A 17,939-nucleotide genomic window follows, 5' to 3' on the forward strand; every position below is an offset into this window, starting at 1 on the left:
TCTATGGCTTTTAGTGAAACATTCCTCTCCTTCATACACTCATTTTATACGACTTTTTGAAGGTAAATTACTGTTCCAATTATTTTAGTATTCAAGTTGTCATGATGTAAACACATTTTACAAATATTACTTCTATTTGAATGGTTTTTTGCGCAAACCATTGTAATTATAATAACATCAAATTTGAATTAATAAAATTTATTAATTTACAAAAAAATTTTCTGATTCATATTTTGTAAAAATCTAGAATGTAAATCCTTCATATACTCTTAAAAGCTTTAAATAATATTGTACACTTCTAACAAATAGAATCCCATGTAACTTAATATCTGGAAGTAAGAATAGAGCACAAATAAATCAAAAAATATTCTTAAAGAAAATCAAGATGTCACAGTAGCAATTCTCGTTTCAATTATAATGAATTTTTAACTTTAATGTTCATTTATTGTATACAACTATATCCTTAAAGCTTAACGGAAAATCATAATCCATTTTATTCTTTTTTTCTGTATTTTTGGTCTCAGGGAAAATAAAAGCAGTATAAATAAAATATTTTGTTACAGTTCCATTATGATTTGCAACTAAAAATGCAGTAAACATTTTAGTTTGTTTACCATTACAATTATGTATGTTCATGTATACATACTTATGTTATCTTTATAAAAATAAAAATTAATTATTTACAAATTTATTTATGAAGTGCAGCGAAAAATTGTCTATATAAATAATTGCATGAATAGGTAAACGGTAAAGTAAAGTCGTACTAAGCATAACAACTGTACGAATTTTTAAATAAGCAGTTTAATATTCTCTAGGTCAATTGAATTACAAAAGAGCGTGTATATAAGAATTCCAAAGGATATGTATATGTCAATATTTTCTAATTCAGTAGAAACTCATCTTAGGAAATGTATTGACTTTTTATTAAACCATGTTTTATATTACAGTGGTAGACCCGAATTAATTACTGTAGACCAAAAAAAAAGAATACTGAGACACAGCAAATAATTTCATTTTTAATTTAATTTGTTATTTTGTTCCAACTAATTCTTTTAACTTTTTACAGAAATGAATAGATTTGGTTTTTCTCTAATTCTTGTGAAGAATTGAGAAATTTTCCAGAAATTCATTATGCAAAACTTTATGTTTCGAGTATTCCAGTCGATACCAGAACTAGTAACTTTACCGTTACCACATTTTGAAGTACAAGTAAATTTTCCTCATTTTTGTCTACATAATGTCAACAACATTTTAAACATTTTGTTTTCTTCAACCAAAGTCTAAACTTAAATCTAGAAGAAAAAATCGATTTAAATCTTCATAATATGATTTGAATAATGATGAATTCGGTGTTTTCACAAAAATTTGATGATTCGACTTCCGAACTCAGACATTCCTAATTATAAATGTGCTAGAGGCTTAAATTATTTTCGCATATTTAACTTTCAAAACCGTACATAGCCCCTCCTTTTACAAGGTTCTAAAATTTAAAAAAAATTTTATATTACCAAATTGGAGGAATAGTTTTAATAGATTAATTGCTCAAACAAATTGTTCAAATTAAAAGCATACAAAAAAAATCTGATGTGATCAACACATAACTGAGGGCAATGTGTATTGTCTAGTTTAGCGAAAGTGTTACAGAAGATAATGAAATTACCCTTTAAATATTTTTTTCAAATTTTAAGTAACATGGTGCCATTTACAGTAAGGTTTTAGTTAACTTTATGATGCCATTTACTTATATTCCCAGAAAAATTCGTCAGTTACTTCCAGTAGGAAATAAGCTTAAATATTAAATTTCAGTCAATTCCGTCAATTTAGTTCCTTAGATATGCTAAAAAATGTAAATTCAACCCCTAGTTAGATTTCTCTGCCTCTGTGTTCGCAAAAATTTTACTATTTTAAATGAAAAAAGTAATAAAGAAATTTTGAAGAAAGAATAAAGAAAATTCGAACATAAGTCTTCGTAGAAGGTCTTAAATGTAAGTCGAATTAAATACATTATTAATTTAATAAACATAGCTGCGTAAGTTCAATTAATATCGGTTTTCTTATTCTAATAATAGAGAGTTTTTGCAATAACAAAAATCGTCTTACGTTTTCAATTCGATTCAATTTTATTTACAGTTTCCTGTTAAATTTGCTTTTTACAGCAATTTTCAGAAAAACCTCTACTAGAATTTTTTTTTCATCTTATAAGCAAAACAGGAGAAATTTAAAAATTTTACGACGTTAAACATTTTAGTGGTAGAAGAATTATGAACGTGATTTTTCAGCCTTTTTATGTTAAATTTATTGTAAAAACGCAAAAATTAAAAATATTTTAGAAATTATTCAATTATAATAATTATACTATACAAAAGGGTAATGTTGACAAAAATGATTTTCATAAGAATTTTTTTGAAATCAAAATAATCTAAAATGAATATTATTTTTAATAATATTATTTCTTATCCTTCTTCGAGATATTGATAAATTAATTTTAATTTAGTACGACAACATAGTTTCAGCTTTAAAACTCAAAATTTTTGACAGATTTTATTGAGAAGTGTGATGTGCTATGGAAATTTAATTTTTCGCATACGCATTAATTTTCGCCTATATTTTCGCAATAGACTAAATTTTTGAATTAAAAGAAAAATAATGATATGAACTAGAGTTTTAGTGGAGAGTGCTTTATTTTTGAAGGTTAATTAATAAATTTAAATTTAGCATAGAAGACTTTTTGATAGTAAATATGACATTCTAATATGCTATATGTAATCTATATTTTCTGACTTAATCTTAAAATTTGATTCTCACAAATTAACAGTAAATATTTAAAAATTTTAATTTAAAACTTACTAAGGGCTTCTTTTATTAAGCTTTCTATTTAATCCTTAGTCAAAAAAGTTAACAAATATTTTTATTACAGTTAATAAATTTCCCATAAAAAGCAACAGTGGGTGAAAATTTTTTTTTATTAAATTTTATTTTATAAAACAATTTTTATTAAAATTTATTATAATTCAATTTTTTTTCAAAAATTTTATTACCTAATTAACTTTCTAAAATTTTCTATATTATTGTAAAAAAATTTTCTAATAAAATTACACAACTGTTTGTATGTATGTTAAATATTATTTAATTCACCATTAACACCACCATTCACCATTAAGATTAAAAATATTTTATCTAATTTTCTCTTACTATATAAAAATAACACTTTCTGAGAGATTATTTTGAAATAATTACGTTTTTTCTACAAAATTAATTAATTATAATATTTTCTAATTTTTTTAATTATTTTCATTAATTAAATCGAAATAGAAGTATTTTAATTTGCAATTTTTCAAATATTTAACACTTAAAATTTAATATTTATTTTAAAATAATTTTTTAAATAAAATTTTAATTTTTTTTTTGTTTTGGACTATACAAGTATTTTATTAATGAATGCTCTCTTTTTATGTAATTAAATTTTTCTTTTTATCTCGTATGTTGAAGAGACAAGAAAAGCTGAGTAACGGGTTGTTTATCCATTAGCGGACTCGTTATAACTGATAAAATTTTGTTCAAAATTTCTATTTTTCTTCAGGATATCATCTGGTATTTATATCCTTTTAAAAGTCCCAAAACAACTTTTTTTTTTCAACTTTTATGTTTACTTACGTGTATACATATTTCTGTATAGAATAATAAAACTGAATAGTGGTGCCAAGTTCAAGCTATCATAGACAATGAAAAAGCTTTTTTAAAATAAAATTATTTTATTTATTTTTTTTTTAAATAACAAAAGGCTGTTGCACTCGGCATTTTTTCTAAAAAGCTCAAGAGACATAATAAATGAGTGAAACGTCATTGAAGAACGTGCAATTCTCTGTATATATTAATTTTATTTACATAAATTAAAGGATTTTTACCAGTTTTACTGATTGTCTGCTATTTACTGAAATTTTTACATCATTATGGTTTTAGCCTTGTTATTTAAAGCTTATTTACACTGTTTAGCCTCTTATGTATCTGTATTTAAAAAAATATTCAAGAAAATAGACAAACAATATTATCAACTAATTCATTTCACTAAAAAGGTATTTGTGAATTTTTGAAAATTTTAATAATTATTTATTGAAAACATCTACTCTCTGATTCTTATTCGGCGATTACTGTTACAGGATTAAGTTCAGCCAGTCAAAATTTCCGCACCTTAAAAAATTGGGAAGGTCTTTATTATTTGCAGTTACAACAGTTATCAGTTAAAATCGTGTTTGAAGATAAAGAAAAACAAATTTGAATAATTTTTACCACACTTCCAAAATTAGAAAAAAAAAATTATAATTTTATTCTGCCGGTCAGACATGTTGGCGTTTTTTTTTACAAAATTTTTACATAAGGAAGCTACAATTTAAATAAAGTTACGCTCCAAAATCCTTTCAAAATTAAAGATGAAATTTTTTTTTAATTAATTGTGTCGAAATCATGAATCATTTGGAATTTCACAAACATACGCATACTTTACTCAAAATGTTAATGTTGCGAAAATTCAGTGCAAATCAACCGTTATTTAAACTACTTCCTTTATGTTTTTTTCACAGTCTTTGTTTTATGTGACAAATTACAACCTCCCTCCCAAAGTGTTTAAAAATAGTCTCGAAATATTTCCTAAATAGTTTCTTTGTTAAAAATTAAGTAATTATATACGATTTAAATGGGCGTACTATTGCTATTTAGAACAAAATACTATTTAAAAAACTAAATAGCAAAAAGCTTTTGCTATTTAGTTTTCCTTCTTGCAGTATGCAATAAACTTGCAAAAATAATATCTGCCTCAAATTAATGTTACGGACCTTTGATAATTAATGTGAATATTGAAGAAGTGACGTAGAAATTGCGCTCTACATTATATATGATTTTAAAAGAAACTTTCTAAATTTGCACAGTGAGAGTAGTAATTCAATCATTTATGTATAAACACATGTATAAATAAACCCACAATATTTAAAGTGGTTATAAATTTTAAAACCATTATGTACTATTTTTCATAGACGAGAATATTTTTGGTTTTTGATAAATTGAAATGTTTTTGTTTTGTGGATGTATTTGTATAGTTCTTTATAATTATTTTAAAAGTTATATAAATAAATATTTTGGGAATATTTATTTTTAAGTTACATAATTTTTACTTAAAAAGGCCTTTAAAATGTGAACTTTTAGAGTACGTTTACATTCATATAACCACATAAGAGAATATTCATTCTAGAAGGACTTGTTGTACGTAAGTTCTTAATTCACTGTAAAAGCAATTCTTAAGACTTTTTGTATAAGATGGTTATTTTGAATAATGTTAAGTCAAAGTATTAAAGTGCAATCTTAGGACACTTTTGTTTAAATTTTTGAGTTATAATCAATACTTGTCCATTTAGTCAATGTATATTTAAGGGCAACATATGACTTTTCTCCAATTTACTGGAAAACTGAAACTTCTACTTTATAAATATCTAACAACTCATTTGTAAAAGCTTAAAGAGCTACACTGTCCAGTTGAATTGTGTTTAGTTCCCAATCATAAGCAACAATTTACAACAATAAATACAAAAACGATTAACAATAAATACAAAAAGTTGGTACATAAAATGCCGTATTAATATTATTGTTATAAGTTCTGAGAAGTTTTTAAATATTATGCCATTTTCCGTTTATAAATTTTTCTAGATTCTAATTAAGGCTATGAGAAAAAATCATAGCAAAAATTAGAAACAATTGAAATTTTAGCAGTTTCTCTTGACAAAAAAAAATAAAAATTCAATTTTCATTTTCTCATTTTGATAGTTTTTCCCGAATGATAATTTCCCCCTAAAATCCTTTAGCCACTTCTTAAATCCTTTTTTAAAAAAATTTAATTTTTAACAAACGGATATTTTATTTTTTTTTTATATTTTTTTAATAATAATAGCTCGAAAAATTTTAATCATAGTGTGTGTCCAACTAAAATATCATGTTACCGCATAAATCATGACTAAAACTGTATTATATAAGATTTCTGGTGCAGCTTTGTTAAAAATAAATCCTTTATGGTTTAAATTACTTTTATTTCAAATACCAATTTAATCCAAAAAAAACACAAAATGTATCAAATGTTTTTTGTTTTAATTTAATTAAAAGCTATACTGTTTCTTTTTACTTTAATTACGAGCTGTAAGTTTTCATATATTGTAAACCATGTGCTGACTGGATAAGTAAATCCTGATTAGAAAAGATTAGAATTTAAACTAGTGAAAATTTAAAAACAACGAAAATAATTTAACAAAAATATTTCGTTTAAAAATACAAATCTGATTGCAAAAATTTTAAAGCTAAAATCTTTTACTCTCATTGTCCTTGTTATTCCTACACTTTTACCCTTACAGTTATATAATACCCCTCTTTTTAGCGATTTTTCAGTTTTGTATCTGATATTTTTAATAATGAAATTCTGTTGAATTTTTTTAAATAGTCTTTGCGAAATTATTAAGAATAGAATTAAAAAAGCATTAAGAATAAAATTTTCCTTTAATCAGAAATTTTCCTTAAATATAATTTAATTCAAAGCTTGAAGTCATAAAAAATATAAAATGAAGGCAAAGCCAAACAGACTGAATGTTTATCTGCTGAACACAGTCCACACTTAAATTCAAATTTGTTAAACAAAATATCACATTATATAACATTAAAATTACTCTCATTATTTAATTTTACTTGTGAACTGAATTTTACGTTGTTAAATACTTGAATTATCCTAAATGTATGCCAAAAAAACTTTTCATATTGCTCAAAATTGTTTAAATTTAAACAATAAATAATAGCTAAATATTTTCTTTTGCGTTTTTTGTAAAAAGAAAATCATAAAGTATGACACAAATTTCTCGCATGATACATGAAAAATATCTCTTTTTTATTAGTATAGTGTTAAAATTGAAACTTTTGAATCATAAAATTATTTTTATTCCTTGAGATTAAAATGAGACCATGTTAATTATGAATATTAAGTTTTATTTTTTGGATTCAATACAATGACTTTAACTTGCATATATTTACAGAATTTTTAAAATTATGTAAGTTTAATTCTCTTATCATCTATTAAAATTTTGCGGCAGTCACGGAAATATTAAAAAAATTCAAAGACTGATTATTGAAATTAACTTTTTTGACAAATTCTTTTTGCCAATCTTAAATTGAGATCTATATAACTTGCATATACATACATACATTGTCTAACGAAAAATATTTTCTTTCACAAAATAAGATTTGGCCTGACCGTCTATCGCTATTTTACTTGACAAGAGTAACTATTATATATTTGTACAAAATTTATTCACTTTGTTTTGAAAGTGAAACGTTCAGTCAATATTTCGAGAAAAATTGAAAAATCCTATTGAAAAAATTGGAAAAATGAAATATCAATTAGAAAAACAGAGAATCTGATTCGAAAATGAATAAAAAGTGAGAAGAAAAAGCGAGATACGGGATTAGGCTGTAAATCAACCCACAGTGACGCTACATCAACAAACAAACATTCGTTGAATTTGGTAGCATTGTAATCTTAGTTGTTTATGTCTCAAGTTACAGATATCCGGTTGAAAATCAGAAAATATTTTGAATATCCATAAATAATGCAAATAACGTATATAAATATCCTTAATTAAATTCATTTTCGTTTTAATAATTAGAAAATGCTTAAAATATTTCAAATAAAAAAAAGTATTCAGCTCATTCAGCGATTTACCAATGTATCAATAAAGTTGTTTGTAGAAATCCACCAGTTTGCAAATGTTTATATTTTATGGGTTGCTGTTAAATAGTGATTCCATTATTATCTAAAAAAGTTCAATTTTAAGTATTTTTATAAATTTTACCAGAGAGCAGAAATTTATGATGTTCCTTGAATGTTTGAATATTTGAGATTTGAGTTTGAACGTTTAAATATCTTAGAGTTGGCCGACATATTTTAAATTAGAAGAATATTAGCTTCGATCAATTAACCACAAAAATTATATATTTTTTAGCAGCAAAAAGTTAACGTATAGTTCTATTTCATATGTACGTGTAGCTATAAAATAAAAAGTAAATATCAAAAGAGAAAAATAATAATAAAAAGAAACGAAAGCGAAGGGTAGTTGTTCACAACAAAAATTTAAAAACTGAAAGAAATGGTAAACCTGAAAAGAAGTTTTTATTTTCTTTTTCTTTTACCGCGATCATTGGGTCAGTTACAAACAGAAATGTTACTTTTTACTCACTCTCAAAATTTTAAAGTTCAGTTGTTATTGAGACGTTGATTAAATCGTTTGTTAAATAACAAACCGCAAATTTTTTATAAAAGTATTTTTTTTTCTGTTTGAAATTTATTTAATAACGAACTACTCAATTTTTCTGTTACTTAATTTTGTTTACAATTTTATTTTTTAATAAATTTTGCAACGGTATAATATTTAATGTAGAAGTATAACAGTTATAATGCATACTAAGAGAGAAGTTTTATAAAAATTTATTATAGTTTGCATGTTAGAAATTTTGTTTTGTATTTCATTAATTTTTATTACTATTCCCCTATTTTAAATTAATAAATTAAATTAAAATTTATTTTATATCACACAATAGTAGTTTAATAATAATTATAATCGTTATGAAAAAGAATAACTTTTATTTAATAATTAAGTTACGGTTTATAAATTGAAAAAAGAAAACTCGTATATCTATATAGTTTATGTATACTTATATATGTATGAATACGTGCATAATATATAAATATATAAATAAATAAAAAAAAGTAAAAGAAGTTTCACATATTAATTATTGAATTTGAATTTTAAAATACCTTTTCTTTTAAATAAAAATAAAAGCTATAAGTAAAAAAATTTCTATCTATGCTGATCATTACATAATTACACCGTTTATTAATAAAAAAAAATATTTTGGATTTCACCATCTTTATTTTAAGATTATTCCTTAGTTTATTATTGAGGTGAGTGAAATTTTTATATTTTATTGCAAAATTTTACATATTTTAATGAATTTATACAAAATAATTTTTCTCAAATTTATCAAATTAAACATACGACAATAATAAGTCTCTGAAACTGAAACCGAAATCAAAAAATTTAACGTACTTAAATGTTTTTCAAAGAAAAAATAAAAATTTTTAAATATGCGTTAAGTATTTCAATTCAAAAATCTAGTACATCTGGAATATTAAAATGCATTTTAACTAAGATAAGAAGTTCCTAAATTAGAGTCAAACTTCTGTCAATATACTTTAATAACAATCCACTTATTTATTGAAACTTCTTTGTCCTTTATAAATGCGACCAGTTTTTTTATTTTAACGCTGCATTTTGGTTTCCCTTTCCTATACAAAAGCAGAACGTTTGCAATTTTTTTTTTACCAAGTCGATTTTTTCTGTTATTTGAAAGTTTTGTTTAATTAGAAAAACTATACATGATAAAAAACAATGACAGTAAGTATGTCATTTGACACTGAATACCTTTATAAATTAAATGTTGGTCATTTGAAACTCCCCTGCTTCCCTAAACAATAATAGTTAAATGTACACTTATAATCTTAAGAATTTAGAATCCAAGCGCAAATATATAATTTGCACTTTCGAACATGTTGCCCTCTTAATCTCAATATCATGATTTCACGGTTTTTTTGTGTTTGGTTCTGAGAAAGTGTGATTACTCTTTTGATCTTTTATTTTCGTGTACTCCAAAGCCCATACTTATAATGTTTAATTACATGAATGTTAACTTCCAAATTCTATCTTGTTGTGCATAACTGTGAATACAGTTTACTTTTGAGATTTTTTCAAAATAATATTTTCTTCATCAATACCGAGTGATTCAGCAAAGAGCACAACAACATATATCATCGTTTAGACCAGAGGCTCCCAAACTTTTTCCCCTCCCAGACCCCCGTGTCGTGTTTTTGAATTTTTGATAGACTCCCTTAATACTTATTTAATTAAATTCATATTTTTTTGTAGACCTCTAGCAGGTCTTCATGGACCTCTGGGGGTCTATATAGACCACTTTGGGAATCACTGGTTTAGGCCATCCAATAAAATTTTAGTTTAGAACTATTTGTCAAATTTCAACGGCTTTCGAGATATAAGGATTTTGGAGAATTTTCACGAAATTTTCACTTGCCCAAAAAAACAGTTTATTTGACACCTTAACAAATAGTTTTGAAACCTTTTCAAAAACTGTTTGTTTTAAGCATCTTTCTGTTTAAAAAAATAAATTATAAGCAAAAAAAACTTAGGCTCGTTAAGATATACATATCTGGGAAATCTTGGAGATTTGAGAAATAATTCTAAAAAAAAATTACTAAATGATAGTATATGTTTAGGCACTTATTATTGAATCATCCTGTATCCCGTGACATCGTAAATGTCTCAAAAAAAAACTTATACCCGATACAATGTTAAACGGCAACAATTTGTCTTTCTATCACTAATGCAATGTAAACAAAAAGCTTACATTATACATTTTGTTTTGATACATTTCGAATCAGATTGATAACACCAACATTTTTCTCTCATACGTCAAGTTTGAAATTTTAACACTAATGCAAAAATTTGAAAAATATTATCTATTTGTTATATTTTTCTTGTTTTGATTTTTTATTGCTTACAAATTTTTAGTCATTTAATTTTTTTTTTTCAAAAATTCAAATAAAGTATTTTACATACGACACTTTGGAACTTTATTTCCAAGTGAAATAAATACGTTCCAGAAATTGAAAACTGCATAAAAAACTTACCACAAAAGACGTGTTGAATGCGTCGCGAATACATTTCACAACAAACTTTGGTTTTGCAGCAGTGTCGAAACTTTCTGTTAATAGCTTTCGCTTTACGTTTATGAGACATTGTGTTTAGAATGTCTTTAAGGCATTTACAAAGTCAAGGATAATATTGTACTTATTACTGAATCAACGTAAAGAAATTTAGGAGAGTTTGCCGTTCCGGAAATATAAGGTGCCGAAAATCAAAATGTTACCAATTTCATAGAGCTTAAATATTTAACAATATCTAAGGACTGGTAAAATTTTAGAGTTCTACAACTTACGGTGTAACATAAAAACGATATTAAAATTTCGAAAAAGGCGGGTTTGAGATAATGGTTGATATCCACATCTATTTTGTTTTTAAAAGGTTTGACTGTTTCGCGATAGAAGGAACAAATTACTACTTTTCTGCACTTACGAAATTTAATAAATGTGGTTTTGATACACAACATATTGTATTAAAAATGAAACGCTCGGAACTTTCGGGGTCTTGACTTTAAGACTTATTTGCATGATAATAATCACTTCGTTTTCATTTTGCTACAAAAGTACTAAAAATTAAATTAGGCGTTTGAATAAATCTTGATTTATTTGTTTGAAAGATACGCGAATTTTACAATATTCTTTATAAAAATGACGTTGTTTATTTACAAACAAATAAGTAAATTAAAATAAATTTTTGAAGATGGCCGGTGTATTAGAAGAGCTATCACCAGAAATCATTTAAAAATTATTTATTCACTTCGAAAAAATAGAAAAGAATATTTTTAAACGAGATATTCTTTAATATGTCAATAATTATTTTAGGTAAATAAATATTCATAAGAAAAGGTAATTATATATTTTAAAACAATCACAAAATGATATTTGCAGATATAATAAATTACCATAACAATTTCACAAATAATTAATAAATACAAAGGTGACAGCTTATATAAATTAGTATGCATAGTACGTAACTATAATATACTAATATAAATAGGTTATATAAGCTTTCAAAGAATACGTACAGCACTATGCAAACCGAGACTAGTTTGCTAAATAATATAAATATTTTACTTTTTCAATTGACTTAAGAACTTGCCAAAAATTTTTAGTTATATTTCTTTATGGGGAAAGCTATCTATCCTATTTATTGTAAGTAGTTTGCACGAATAACGTAAAGTGCAGTCATTCGATATAAAACTTTTAATGAATTACTTAATGCGTATCACCAAAATTATTATTAAAAATAAAAATGCAAAGTTTTGAAAATTGAACATTTAGAAAATCGCAAGAATATCATCATCACTTATTTAACCGATTGAAATTGTTTTTAAAATAAACTTGTTTTCTGTGACTAAATTGTGATTTCTATAAGTTTACTTTGTAATAATTTTTATTTGTCTGTAACACAAACCGTTAATAATTATGTATTCATATTTATGTCAATGTTTACACACATTTGCGAATGCGATAAAAGTAAATAATACAAGTTATATGCAAGCATTGTGCTTTATTACTTAAGTGCTATTTGAAAATTACAATTAATTATTTTTGATTTCCTTAACAAAAAAAATTACATTATAGTGTTAAATTTGTACATTGGAACTATCAGATGCTTAAAAAAATTCAAAAACAAAATAACCCAAGAAATGCGGCAATTCTTTAATGTCTGATTTTCAGATAATGAAATCACCATTATTTTACTAAATTTTTCAAAGCATAAAAATTCTGTTTTTTATTTCTATAACAATTAATTAGTTCTTTTTCATACCATGTAATTTTTAAATTAATATAAGTATATATGCATGAATATACAGCAAAACCTCTTACATTTGATTATTTTCACTATTTTTTGCGCTTATTACAAGCATTGTTTCACAAAATACCTACGTTCACTCTCTTTTCCCCCACTATCAAGCTTTTCCCCGTTACCATTACAACACAATCGTGTGTGCATTTAAAGCACTCATTAAAAGTCACATAAGCTGCATATTAACCTCTGTCCATTTTTTTTTAACAAAAAACAAAATTTAAAAACAAAAATATTTCAAATCAGTGTGTAAAAATATTATACACACACACATATGTATATCAAAAAATATTCAATATAATTTCTTGACTAAAATAATTTGATACTTCATGGAGGAATACTTGCATGTAAGTTATATTCACAAGTGCGTGTTATTGTACGAGGCATAATCAAAATGAATTTATAATATATTTCGGAATATAAACATAAAGTTTTTATGGTTTTAATTGATAGCTTAACCAAAATAAAACAACATTCTACAATAATATCCGTGACAATAATAGTCGCTGTCAAAATAACCAAATAAAATAAAAAGACAAAAATACTTAAAATCATACTAAATTAATTACTAATAATTATTTAATTACTGAAACAGTAAATCACAATTTTTCTCATAATCGAAAGCACGAACGAGACAAATATTAATATAAATTTTTAATATATAAACAATACCGAACAAATTCTTGATCTTTGCTTAATATTGGGACTAACAATACTAAATTGTTTTGACTAACAATTGGAAACGTAAAATTTTTATTTTTTGCAATAATAGAAGATTACAACGTCAAATACATGAGTAATAAAATACAATCTACGGTTTGATTGATTTACATTTGCATTCGTTATTTCAGTTAAACCAACTTTACTAATTTTTTTCCTTTTTGCTTAATGTATTATCTTACGTTATTATATTTAATGTAAATTCTTCTTGCAGTATTACGGAACAACGAGATCTTGAGACCAACATCAAACCTACATTTATCACATATGCATAATTAGTTGTTGCTGTAATTATACCCGTACGAACGTATGTTCGTGTCATACAACTTCAAAATTTATTTGGCTTTATCTCAGAAACTATAAAAGCTGTGGTATTGAAATTTCATACAAGCAAGTATATTAGTAGGACCGATGTGCTTGATAAAATTCGTTAAAATTTCTTGGCTCTTTCTGGTAGCTGCCACGCAACTTGAATAGTAGTTTTACACACACAGTATTTTGAAAAATACAGTACTGAAATTTTGCATAAATTAATATGGTAATACGACAACTTAAAGTCATAGTCTGTCCCATAGTCAGTTATGGCATATTTATTCGCACATAGGATAACAAATTTGTACGGGTATCACAGAGCTGACAAGGTCAACTCTATTTTTTCTCGTTTTTTTTTATTTCTTTGTCGTAATTTAAATCATGTTCTATACTATTAAATACGATAAAAGTAAGAAGAATTTTTTAAAATATCTGAGAGAAGCATATCGCAATACTTATACCTATATTTTGACAAATTCCACTAGTGTGAACGCACCTTAAACTTTAAAGCGTTTAACCTAACAAACACTTTGGCAGGTTGTCTTTTAATTTCCATAACAATTGCAAAAACTTTACTTTCACAATTTTTATGTGAGCATCGTGCACCTAAAAAAAATTCATTTATTCAATTTACCTTGTATGCTCATATAACAATGTAGGTGCATATTTATATGAATATGCCTAAAAAGCACGTATATACATACGTATACAAAAGGCTATACAAAATATATGAATACTTAAGATTGAAAAGTATTTTTTAAAATAGTGAAAGTAAAAAAGACTTTTTTACTTTTTTTAACATTTTTTTTTGTTCTCTATGGTTTTATTTTGTTACTGACGTTTTTTTCTTTTTATTTTCATAACTTTGCACATTCAAAATTTTAAATTCAATATTAAATAATGTATGTAAGTTTATGCATATTCGACAACGACATCTGTTATCAAAAATACACAATCATATAAAAATCTATGCGCAAATACATAACACATGAAGCTACGTAATATTGTATTACCTAAGTTGTACCGTCGTAGACGTAGCCAGTCATTCTCAGTATTGCTATTGTAAAAAAAAATTTTTTTTGAGCGGGAAAAGTTAAACCGTAAGGAAATAAACAAGAAATAAAGACAAAAAAGAAAAATCATTGCACTTTGCAAGTGCAACAGTAACAATAAAATATCATTGGGAGCAGCGGATGAGAATGGATTTATTATTATGTACATATGTATATGTATGTACTTATACATAAAATTTAGTAAATAAACCAGAAACATTAACAGTGGATCTTGATATAATTGATTAGTTAGAGTATTCCATAACCGTTTTATAATATTATTTTAACAACTCAGTATGAAGGTGGTATGAGAAATAAAAGTGGTATTATTTTGTTATTTTTCTTATTTCGGATTAGGATTTTCTTTTCTGTCAGGTACAAGTATTTGTTGTTTTCTTTTAAATATTGTGCTTTCGGTATTTTTAATGAGTCATCATCATCAACAGTTATTTGTATTATGTTTACGATAAAAATATACATACATATATGTATATGAACACACACATAAAAAGCTAGCTTGAATACAATATGAATATTGTGCATTAATGGTGCCTATTTGGAAATTTATTTATGCACATTAACATATTTTAGCAAAACTTTTAAAAGCAAAATTAATTTGAATAATATCGTTAATTAAGAATAATAAGATATTATGATCAAAAAGCAAAATATTAGCTAAAATCTTTGATTACGCTTAAAAATGTGATTAAAATATTTAGACGTTTTATCATCTTTACAGACGTTTCGTTCTTTTACGAGACAAAAATTAAATTCCCACATAGTAAATTTATTATTTTTAACAATTTGAACATACAAATTATTTTTCATTTATAATGCTCATTTTCCAACAATCAAAGAAATTAAAAATAACAAAATTATACCATTTCATAACGTAGAATAAAGGAACGGATCGATAACTCGGATATTTTAAAAAAATTAGTTTAAGTCAAATGTTAAATAACTTGATTTAAAAGTAATTGAATTAAAATTTTCAAAATAACTGATTTAAATCGTTTTTATTTGTCATAAAGAAAAACTAAAACATCAAATACCTATAGCAAAAGTAAGAAATGATAAAATGTAGATGAGTTAAAATTTTTGGCAAGAAGAAATACAGCCAACGGAAGAAGTTTTCATTATATATAATAATAGCTTAATTGATTTAAAATTATTAAGAATCTAACGTAGTGTAATTAGAATTTTCTCTGGATGGAACTAAAATGAGATATTACAGTAATAGATCTTTGAATCAAATGTGGCAAAACTATGCTACATTAGTGTAAAGTTCCAATAAGTAAATATAAAGCTTCTATTCTGGTTGCTAGATGTTACCTGAATTATAACGTTCTCTAACTTTTTTCAAAATTGTATTTCTCTACTTGAACGTATAGGTACTTTTTATGTTGAAAGTATAGATTGTTTGTTTTGTTGATGGAGATTAGAATCGCTTTCCTAATGAAATACTCTGTTTAACTTGTAATGAAAGGTGGTTTGCGATTATATAATACTCAAATCCCCCTTATATATAAATATATCCAACAAATCTCTGCATTTATTGAATTGTTTGTTGCAGATTCTAAGTAAATTTTAAGTTTTCATTTCAAGAAGAAATTAGATTTAGAGAGAAATTTTTAATTTAAAAGAAATTTTTAATTTGATTGTTTTTTATAATAGCAATTACATCGTCCATATTACTAAACAAACTTTTTAAACAAATTTGACTGTTGATAGAAGAAACTCCAAGAATTTAATACACAAGTACGTGTTATGCAAAAAGCACTACAATGGATTTCCCATAGCTATAAGTTATAACTCTTTGTTTAACGTATCATATTCCTTAGCTTAAAAAACATTAACAAAGTTACGCATTCCGAATTATATGAAATGCGTTCTTGAGACACGGATTTCCGAAGAAAAGTAAACTGAACATTCTGGACGATTTTTATAAAAATTTGACATAACTCTGGTTTTAGTCTTTTTGTGATAAATAATGGAGTAGAAAATTAATAGAAGGCTGCAAATTTTAAGGAGAACGGAAACAAAGAACAAAGAAAAAGGTCAGAAAATCAAAATTTTAATCCCGAAATGTAAATAGGAAATTTGTTTTTTCTAAAAATCCAGTGTCATTGTTAAAAAAAAAGTTTTTACCTTTTGTTTATTCTTGTTATTATTTTTTTAATTGTACAACATTGGGGGCGTATAAAACAAATATTCAAATTTTACGCACATTAATCGTCATAGAAAATAAAAATGAGATTAAATTAAATTAAATAATAATAGATTACTGATTAACCACTACTGACTTGTAATAGAGGAAAATATGAACAATAATTGTAGTATACTTATTGCAAAATACATTCTTATATAATAGCACCTTTCTTTAATAGAACCATTTGAATAAAAATTAAGTAACCATAAAAGTTCACTGTAAGTAATGTTTCTTCAAGATTATTTCTAATTAAAAAAATATCAGGATAATATCAAGGTGAAAAGTATGTATGTATATAATATATGAAAAGTATATATGTATATATATATGAAAGTGTACTTGTAATTAAAAGTTTAAATAACATCAATTTAATTATTGATTGAAAATAACTTCAACATAGCTCTTTACTCTTCTTACGTATTTCTCTTTAAAAGAAAGTAAATCATCTGGCAAAATTTAAAAATAATGTGGGAATTTTATTATCTGTTTGTATTATGTAGTCAAATTAGTTTTATGTAGAAATTTAATGCCAATTTAAAATTAAATTAAAACTATGAGTTACTCTAGATATACCCAACATTTTTTTAATATAACATTAAACTTGTACGCCTTAGAAAAGTTCATTCATAGAAGTTAACTTCGATAAGAAATCGTCATTCATTAATCACTATATATAATTATAAGCAAAGTCTTTGTAATTGAAATTCTACCTGGTTTATGTCTGCCATTCATGAAAGAAAGCATTTGATTAGTAAGGCAAACACTTATTGTATTCATAGTAAGACCATTTAAGAAAATAAAATCAATATTATTTTAACTAAATACATAATATTATGTAACATTCTTGGCTGCATTATTAAAAAAATCCATAAACCTTTACGACCTTCAGTATCACATTATCACATACCGTACACATACAATGTTCTGATTTTGTTAATTGAAAAATAATTTTTGGTTTTATACTTTCTAATTGTTAAATTTTTCTTCGTCCTGATATTTACAAGATAATTAAAAATAAATTTTCTCAAAACTCTTTGTAAA

The 17,939-nt window shown here is 24.7% G+C and overlaps 1 protein-coding gene across 1 annotated transcript in view; it reads left to right on the top strand.

Moving 5' to 3' along the window:
• The first annotated feature begins 8,876 nt into the window (after positions 1–8,876).
• Positions 8,877–17,939, top strand: part of LOC129618840 (UDP-glucosyltransferase 2) — a 43,577-nt gene continuing 34,514 nt past the window's right edge. Inside the window, exon 1 of the mRNA XM_055533893.1 lies at positions 8,877–8,983. The gene's annotated coding sequence lies outside the window, so the exon portion shown is untranslated. The remainder of the gene's footprint in view (positions 8,984–17,939) is intronic.

The sequence above is a fragment of the Condylostylus longicornis genome, unplaced genomic scaffold (assembly GCF_029603195.1).
Source record: "Condylostylus longicornis isolate FDR11 unplaced genomic scaffold, ASM2960319v2 ptg000001l, whole genome shotgun sequence".
Classification (NCBI taxonomy): Eukaryota; Metazoa; Arthropoda; class Insecta; order Diptera; family Dolichopodidae; genus Condylostylus; species Condylostylus longicornis.